Here is a 10,034-nt window from a genome sequence, read left to right as displayed (position 1 = left end):
CAGGTCTGGTTCCATGCCAGGGACTTGATGGGCATCCTTCAGGGGTGGCAGCCTTCTCTGCTCCTTCTCGAGCTCCTGCACACCTCTTATTGTTGACAGAATGAGGGAGAGCCTGGCTTACAGCACATGTTAACATTGGCAATATTCATGCAGGCTGACACACTAAGGGGTTGCCTTTACCCTTAGTTGAAATCAATCCCTTGTTGACAGAACTGTTTCTTAGAGCTGAAATGTAGGAGGTACCATGGGTCTCATGTTGCTCTCCCCTGGAAAAGTTGGTGAGAAACCAGTGCTGGACTTGTGACTCACATGAAGCCTGGCGTAGGACACAGGGAGTTTGATCTGGCTTATTCAGGAAGCCGATTGATTGGGCCTCAGATAAACCAAACATAAAATGCAAATCCCTATGCTCTTCTAAGGTTGTCTATCTCAAGACTAAATTTAAGGTTTAAAGGAGTGTTTTCCCTTGAGGCAGGACTAGGAAGGGAAGAGGCTATATAGGGGAAAACATGTCATTTCTTCATTTTTTTTTTCCAAGGACCTTCACATGGTAAAAGGATTTGTAGGTCCAAATAGAAACAGAGAAAAACACGATTAGTTTAGAGAAAGTCAGTCAAAGCCTTTGTTTGCTGTTATGGAAACCAAACAACTGCTGGATTGAATGATACTAATATTATATTTTTATTTTTCAACTGTTCTTAGAAACTGTGGAGACACAGCTTAAGTTTATAGTCTTAGATTAATTCCATAGTCTGCATAATCAGTAGGAAAAAATTAACTACATCAGAGAAAGTCCTAACACCCTAAAAGGAAATGCATGGGATCTATGCAAACAATCACAGAAAAATAAGCTTTACATTAAAAAGAATCAAATAAAAAATGTAAAGGGTAAAGCTACAAATTCAGTACTGCACAGTGGCTTCACGAAGGACAAGCGTGTGTCTTCCAAGGAGGTCTGGTGAGTCTTTGCAATACAGCAGGAGCTTTTGTACTTGCTATACTTTAATGTAAAATTCAGTATATAAAGAGAAGCAGTTAGGAAGAAGTGTTTGTTAAAAATAGGTGAGGGAAATGATTGACCAAATCAATAAATGGAGGAGAAATGGGCAAATCTTTCTTAAAGAAGAAATCCAAGTCATGTAAGTAGATACCCCCTCTCCAGGAGATAGAAGTTAATTCCTTCCTCCTTCTCAAGTGGGAATTGGATGTGGTGACTTACTTCCAAAGAACAGAGCCTAGGAAAGGAAAAATAGTACCTTTACAGTGGAGAAACCTGGCAGACACCACCTGAACCAAATGATCAAGGTGAGAATCATGGTAATAAATTATGTTGATATCCTTATGGCTTCTTATTTGACGCAGTGGGAAGGGTATTTCACCTCTATACTATTTTTTCTAAAAGTCCAGAACCATGGTCTTGTCATGAGAAAACATCAGACAAGCTGAGGAGTGTTGTATAAAATACTTAGCCAGTATTTCTCCAAACTGTGAAGGTCATGGGAAACAAGGAGACTGAATGACTGTCACAGATCACAAGGGACTAAGGAGGCATGGCTAAATGAAAAATGGTATTCTGGATTGGCTCCTGGAACAGAAAGATGACATTAGTGGAAACACTGGTGAAGTCCAAATGAAGTGTGGAGTTTAGTTAGTAGTAACGTACCAATGTTGACTTCTTAGTTTTGACAAGTGTATTATGGTGAGGTGAGAATGTTAACTTTAAGGGAAAGGGGGTGAAGGGTGTATAGGAACTCTCTGATATCTTTGCAGTTTTTCTGTAAATCTAGAGTTATTTCAAACGATTACTGCTTTTTCTTTTATCTTTTATCTTTTCTCCATCCTAGATTCTGTGAATGTAGGACTTATACCTATATCCAATTTCCCTGTGTCATGGTAAGAGAGTGTTCTCTTAAAAACACTAAAAAGAGACAGTAAAAATTTCTCCCTCCCCCAAAAAACTCTTTGTCCTTTTATTTTCTGGCTTTTTCTTTGGTGCCACGAGATTCCAATATATTTATACAATTCTTAAGTTATCTTTATTCATAAAGTCATAAAAAAAAAAAAGTCATAAAGTCATAAAAAAATTTTTTTAAAAAATCTGAAAAAGAAGTGATAATACTCCCCAAGATTTGATTCAAAGGACTATAAATAGCTAGATTATCAAGTAAAGATATATTTAAAGTGAAATACCAACTATATCTTGAAATGCCTCTAATCCTCGAAGTTCTCTGACAAAACTCTACATCCTGAGAATAATATGTCAGAACATCCAAGCAAAGGACGAAGGATCAAAGATGCATTTTTCTTCTTATTTAAGGGTCTTCTTTCATTTTATTTTAGGGCCCCGGGGTAGCCTCTCAGCTTAAGCCCAGTATTCACCAATCACTTGCTAATAACTAGAGCTGAAAGAGGGCTCTGCCCTAATGCCATTATGTTCAAGAGCCATGATTGATTGTGTTATAGTATGTTTTTGAAACCTAATTACTGTCTGAGTGAGTATCTGAACTCATTAATCTTTAGTCCTGTAAATAAGCAAAATTGACTAAATAACTGGATTTCTCTAATGATGGCTTAGGTTATCTTTGGACCTACTGCCTTGCCCTACCCTCTTCAGGGCAGCAAATTATTTTGCTTAATGGTAATTGCTCCCCAGCTTTGAAATCAATTTGTAAAAGTCGGCTTATAAAACAATTTTCCATGTTGCCCTGTGATTGCTTGGTCCCTACTCTATCTTTGTGGTATAATGAGCACATCCTGTGATGTGTTCACAAACCATTGTGTTTTCTGATGACCCTCCTTTGTGAGGAGGGTCACATCACTTAATGAGATAAGAGGCTATGTATATGTGGAAGGGGGTGGGTTGGAAGAGTGGTTTTATTTTCACCTTACTAACTCTACCTTGGTTCTTTTCTCCCCACCAAAATAGAAAACAGTTTCATGTAGCGTGGCTTATTCCATATACTCTAAATAATGTAATAATCAATAAAGATGATTCCTTTCTTCTTTAATATCCAGCTGCAGCGTAACTAGGGTGTGGAGTTTCTATATATTCTTCCTTCTCTGTTTTTTTTTTAAATGTTTTCCTCCTGGTTACTATTTTATTATCCATTAGAACTGCTCCCCAGATAGTAGCTTTAAGAGGAAGAGGATTAGGCAATATTCATATGCACCTTGGGACTTTTGCTTCCAGCCAGGGTGGGGTAACATGGACCAGATATGCTCTCCCCTTGAAACAATTAAATCAAAAAGCATATATGAAATCACAGTTTTCAATGCATTGGACATCAGGCATCCAAGGACAGAGATCCCTGAGAAATGAGAACACATGATTTGAGCCGCATAATTGCCACAACTTAGAGCCTTGGAAAGTTTATAGGCTATAGCACAGACAGAGAAAACATCCTGAATGAAGAGTTGAAGCTCAGAATCTGGGGAGACCATGTCAACTAGAGGTCATAGGACAGAATGCCAAAGAGTGAAATGTTACACAGAAAGAAAACTCTGGAAATCTGTAGAAGGTCCTCTTTGAATATTCAGCTGAATACTGATCAGCACATGTGTGTGAAGCAACTATCCAGGAGGAAAAAAGAATCACTCAGAAGGATTAGAGAAAACAGAATCCAACATTCACACGAGGCAGGAAATAGTACCTGTTTCCACCAGTCAGATTGGAAAACTTCACAGTTCATTGGGCATTGGGTTTTGCTTCAGTAATGGGGAATAAATAGCTCTAGACTTAAGGCTACCTAACAAAGCTGAAAAGCAAGCCAGGCATGGACCAAATATTGCAAATAACTTAGTATCTCAAAACAAAGTACAAAAATATTTATAGGAATCAAAAAAACACCCAGCATGCAACAAAATAAATTCACAGTCCTTGATGTCCAATTAAAGATTACCAGGCATACTAAGAAACAAGAACATATGACCCATCTGAGTAGAAAACCAATTAATCAAAATCAACCTAGAACTGACAATGATGTTAGAATTCACAGACAAGGGCACTAAAAGCAGTTGTTTTAACTTTAGTCCATATGTTCACAAAGCTAGAAGAAAGATTGAACAAAGTAAGTAGAGAATGCAAGATGTGAAAAAGACCCAAATCAAACTTTTAAAGATGAAAACTACAATGGCTGAGATGCAAAGGACATATGATGGGATTAACATCGGATTAGTCACTGCAGAGGAAAAGGTTGGTTAACTTGAAGACCCAGCAATAGAAACCATCCCAAAGGAAAAACAGAGAAACAAAGCTCGAGAAAAAATGAAAAAGAGCATCAGTGAACTGTGAAACAATTTCAGTCAGCTTAATATGCATGTTATTGGAGTTCTCAAAAGGGGAATGAGATGGGACATAAAAATATTTGAATGAATATCTTGAAGAATATTTGAAGAAAACAAATAATCCAATTTAAAGGTGGGCAGTGGACCTGAAGAGACATTTTTCCAAAGAGAACACACTGATGACCAACAGACACATGAGAAGATGCCCAACATCATTAATAATCAAAGAAATGCAAATCAGAACCACAATGAGATACCACCTCACACCAGTCAGAGTGGCTGTTATCAAAAAGATGAGACACAGGGGCACCTGGGTGGCTCAGTCGTTTAAGCATCCAACTTCGGCTCTGGTCATGATCTCACAGTTCGTGAATTTGAGCCCCTCATTGGGCTGTCTGCTGTCAGCACAGAGCCTGCTTTGGATCCTCTGTCTCCCTCTCTCTGTTCCTCCCCTGCTTGCTCTCGCTGTCTCTCTCAAAAATAAATAAATAAATAAATAAATAAATAAATAAATAAATAAATAATAAATAAATAAATATTAAAAAATGGGAAACAAGTATTGGTGAGGATCACTGTACTGTAAGAAATGTTAAAGAAAATCGTTTAACAGAAAGAATATGATACCAGAGAGGGATATTGATCTATACTACATAATGAAAAGCATCAGAAACATTAACTACAGATTTTTTTATTAGCTACATCTCTTTAAAAGATAAGGGACTGTCTTAATAATAATAGTAATACAGTATGGGGTTTATTTATTATTTTTTTTTTTTGGCTTAAAACAGTACAAATTTATTATTATGTGGCTCTCATAGGTGAGAGTGCAAGAGGGAGGCAGAGGAGAGAGACCAAGACAGATGGCCATGTGGGAAGGTCTGGGCCTGATGTTGTTGCTGGGCTTAGATGGAGGGAGGGGCCCTGAGCCCAGCCTGCGGGTGGGGTGGTCTCTGGAAGCTGGAAAGGGTGAGGAATCAGATTCTCATCCAGAGCCTCCTGAAGGAATGGAGGCTCATTGATACCTTGACTTTAGCCTTGTGAGACCCGTTTCAGATCTCACCTACAAGAACAACGGTATTTATTATCTAATTTCCATACAAAGGTGAATATTGAAGAACAAAAAATGAACTATTTTATACAGGCCAGTGAAATTGTTTATTCTTATTAAGATATTAAGACTTTCAACAAAATCAGCTAAAATCTATTGTCATTTTCTTCAAAATTATTCTCTAAATTCCCATTTATATTCTTAGGTACTCTTTAGCGTAGTCTTGATAACTAAAGTATTTGAGTTCAAAAATCAACCAATCACTCAGCCAACTGAATGACACACTCTGCAAACACACACATGAGCGAAAACCAAAAACAAAATGAGCCAAAAACAAAGCATTTAAAGTCTATAAGCAGTCACTTTTAACAATAGATGCAAATGGCTCGAATGAAATTTCTAGTATGTTATTTTTATCTTGCTAGTATTAAAATGAAGGAAAAAGATCAATGCCTAGGTTACTGGCATCATATATCCTAATGGGTCATTTATTTCTTATGTTTAAGTCCTTCCTCTTCAAAGATACTGGACATATTATCCATAATCTGGAGTGGGATTCTTTAAATGTTATCATTAGAGGTATGTTCAACTGTAGTGTTTGAGACGTACCAATTATATTCTTTTGGAAGGTTGCATTAGAAATGCTGTGGTGGCATACACTTGTTTTGGAAGTGTAAGTTAGAAACACACACCAGAAATTACAGTATGGGGTTTATAACATATGTAGTAGTAAAACATATGACAAAAATAGCACAAAGGCCAGGAACGGAGAAATAGAAATGGAAACATACACATCATAAATCCATTCAAAAATTAACATTTACTGTTCAATAAGTATTGCAAGTGCTGTTTACTGAGCATCTATTATGCATTCGACACTGTTTTAGCAGTTACACATACAGTGGAAGGCAGAATCGATAAGAACCCTGATTTCATGGATTGTACCTTTCACCGAGTTGGCAGTTAACAGTACACAAATAAACAGGATAGTTACAGGCTGTTTTAAGTGCCACAGAGGAAACAAATAGGATGCTATAATAGAGAATAACAAAGTGTATGGGAATAACTTAAGGTAATCAAGAAAGTTGTGTGTGACAAGGGTCATTTGAACTGAAACGTGAAGGATGAGAAGAAGCCAGCCCAGTTGAGAATCAAGGGAGAGGATCCCAGGTTGAGATAACTTATGAGCAAAGGCCCTGAAGGTGTGTAAGAACTCAACCAATTTTAGAAACTGACTGTCCAAGGGACAGTGTGGCTGAAGTATAGTGAGAGAGAGGGGTAGAGAGGTGAGAGATGGTACTAGGGTAGAGGTCAGATTATACAGGGTCTTGAAGTCTTGACCAGGGTTTTTGGGTTCATGCTGAGCACTGTGGGAAACATGAAAGAGTTTCAGCAAGGGAGCAAGATGATCTGGTTTACCTTAAACAAAAGATAATTTTGCTGTAGGATGGCAAATGAAAGGTAAGGAGCAGGAATATAAAAAGGAGGCTAGTCACAAGGTTATTTCAGTGGTTGAGGCAAGAGATGATGGTGGTGGTATGAATAGACACAATGGCAGTAAGAAGAAATAAAGCAACTACATTAAATATGTACTTTGGAAGTAGAACTGGCAGGGCTTGATGACAGATATGGACGTGGGGACCAGAAAAGGAAGAATCTAGTAGCTGGGATTTGACCCAGGTCCATCTGAGTTCAAAACTTTCTGTTTTCAGTGCTGCCATTATTAGGTTGGATACTTACTATGAATGGTGTAACTCACCAGTCATGAAAATATCATAAAGCATAAAACGATAGACTTTGCCATCAAGGACGAAAATAGCAGGCAATAAAAAAACATGTCAGCTAGAAACCAAATGATACCAATAAGTATTATAGAAGTTCAGAGGAAGAGGCAGCAGATGTAGACTCAGAAGAGTATGCTTTGACAGGGAAAGAGAGAACACTGTGTGGTGGGTGAGCAGTATTAGCAAAGATCTGGAAGTGGGGATTCCCACATGCTTTTAAAGGGATACTATCGAAACTACAATGGCACATTAGTAAACAAAAAACTCAAAGACAGTTGCCTTTGAATACGTAGCTAGAGGTAGAGTTGGTCAGCTTGGAATGATTGAATGGTAGAGCAAAACCTCTAAATGGCAACCTTCAGGTCGACCAGTTTGTCATTATTGTGGAGCTATTGATTAAAACTGGGGAATTCTCATACATTACATACACTGTAGCAATCATTTTGTTTGTTTTTTGAGAGAGAGAGAGAGAGTGAAAGTGCAGGAGTGTGCATTGTGAGTGGGGGAGGGGCAGAGAGAGAGAGGGAAAGAGAAAATCCCAAGCAGGTTCTGCGCTGTTAGTGGGGAGCCCCATATGGGGCTTGATCTCACAAACCGTGAGATCGTGACCTGAGCCAAAATCAAGACTCACGTGCTTAACTGACTGAGCCATCCAGGTGTCCTACATAGCAATCATTTTAAATAAAAATTAGGGGTAGCAGGGCTTCATGTCTCAACTAACCTGAGACAAATGGTGAAAGCAGAATTTGAGATTGTCCATTGTCGGTTTTTCTACCACTTAATAGAAATGAAAGGCATCTTTTTTTCTCTCCCCACTTTTCCTGCTTAACCTTCTTCTTTAAATAAGAACATACTACTGGTTTTTCTGACTCTAGGAGTCATTTGTGATCTGTGATGGTTGTACTTTATTGAGCATTGTCAGAATGTACAGATACTGTAAATGGCAGCATCTCTGCCCATGGAGAGCTTTCTGAAACATGGAACAGACTCCAAAGCACCAAAAGTTAACCCATTTGGGTGACTCCTAAGATTGGTCCTATGGAAAGCAGCCCCAACTTTACCAACCTTACGGCATCATGGAGGGAATCCACAGCAAATGGCCCACTGGAATCCTTTGGTTCTGTAACCAAAAGGTGGCCATTGCCAATCTCAGGCCCCAACTTCAAGACTGGAGGTCTGAAATTCATAATTTATAAGCTCAGTGGCAAATTACTTCCAACTGAACCTTTCTCAGTAAAACCCTCACCTCTGTCCATGTGTTTCCAGCTGTGCAGTAAGAAGAAATGAATCATTTCTGAAAAAATAACAATTGAATCAAGCCCTGTTTCTTCTTTCCAGACCGAACTCCAAACTGTGTTCGAATGAGGGATAGCTGGCAGCAGTGAACTTCCTCTTCATCTCTGCTTGCATCCCACTTCTGGTAGTTTGAACTTGTCTGGGTTCTCAATACTTTTTTTTTTACCTATAAATCATTGGGCAAGTGTTATTCGCAGTTACACTCTGGCTGTGTGCATGTGCGCACACACACACACACACATTTCATAATTCCTGGACAATGCACTCAGTCTAATCAAGTAATTCCTACTTTGTCAAGTCACTTATTTTGGGAACATTTACACTTTGAAAATTGCGTGTTGTTGTTGTTGTTGCTTTTTAACTTTATGACCGGCTTGACGATAGCAGATGGAGATACAGAGATAGCATTTTGGCTTTCAAAACTAAGCAATAATATTAGCTCTATACAGCCAAAATATTAGAGCACATGAGTAAAAGAAGGTATCTCCAAGTTGTTTGTTTTGTGTGCGTACTTCTCCCCTACAAGGTAGATATGTTTAAATTTCTGTCTTGCTAGAGATGATAACGCAAATTTCTGGCATTTGATTGATATCACCTTTGGGGCCACAGTTTTAAGAGAGCACCGTGTTCATCTAATCCATTATAGAATATAAGCTGCTTCTTTTGGGGAGAAGGCTGGTTCACTTGTAATTGTTAATCCCCCTGCTGAGATCTGGGTATATTAAAAAAGGAGGAAGAAGTCACTCTTTGGACATAATTGGGGGTCTAATCTATAAAAACCCTCCACTTGAGTGATACTCACCTGCTCCTGGCCCTTGGTGATACCTTGGGCTTTTTCACCTCTGCATGCTTGCTTACCCAAGTGCATTACTTAGGACCTTCTGTTCCTCTCCACCTTCTCTCATTGATTCCACCCAGGCTTCCAGCCCAGTGAAAACCCCACTGCCTTGGCAGGGTCCCCTGACCACACCAAACTGACTTGATGGCTATCTCTTTTGAGGTCTCTACTTTGGCCCCTTGCCACTTTAGATTGTTTATCTTCTCATGTTAGTCTGTCCAATTTCCCAACTAGATGTGGATAGATGAATATCAAAGATGTTTAGACAGGTGATCATCTACTCCAAATTCTCAGTCTTTGGACTCCCGAACCAGCACTCTTTTGGCTTTCATGCTATTCCTTATTAATTTTACCATGCCTACTAATTTTTGAGGGCAATGATTTATTCATTTATCAAGTCATTATTTATTCATCATTAAGCAGATATTCATTGAGTGTCTACTAGATGCCAGTTTCCATCCTGGGCACTGGAGATACAGTAGTGACCTTGAGAGAGTGACATTGTCCTCTCTCTTAAGGAGCATGCATTTTAGTGGAGGACACAGAAAAGACACAAGTAAGGAAACACTAATTTTAGAAATTGACAGTGCTACCTATAAAGCAAGAGGATAAGCAGGGTGATAGACTAGAGAGAGGCGGTGGTGTGGGGAGGCTGTTACATTAGGTAGGGCAGTCAGCAGAGGCCTCTCTGAGATGGCACTTGATCTGAGATCTGAGTGATGAGCTGTGGTTGGTCTTGGGGAGATCTGGGAGAAGAGTGTTCCATGCAGAGTAAAGAGCAAGT

Source organism: Panthera pardus, unplaced genomic scaffold, assembly GCF_024362965.1.
Source record: "Panthera pardus isolate Hobbes unplaced genomic scaffold, ASM2436296v1 HiC_scaffold_25, whole genome shotgun sequence".
Lineage (NCBI taxonomy): Eukaryota > Metazoa > Chordata > Mammalia > Carnivora > Felidae > Panthera > Panthera pardus.
This window is presented reverse-complemented; position numbering follows the sequence as displayed.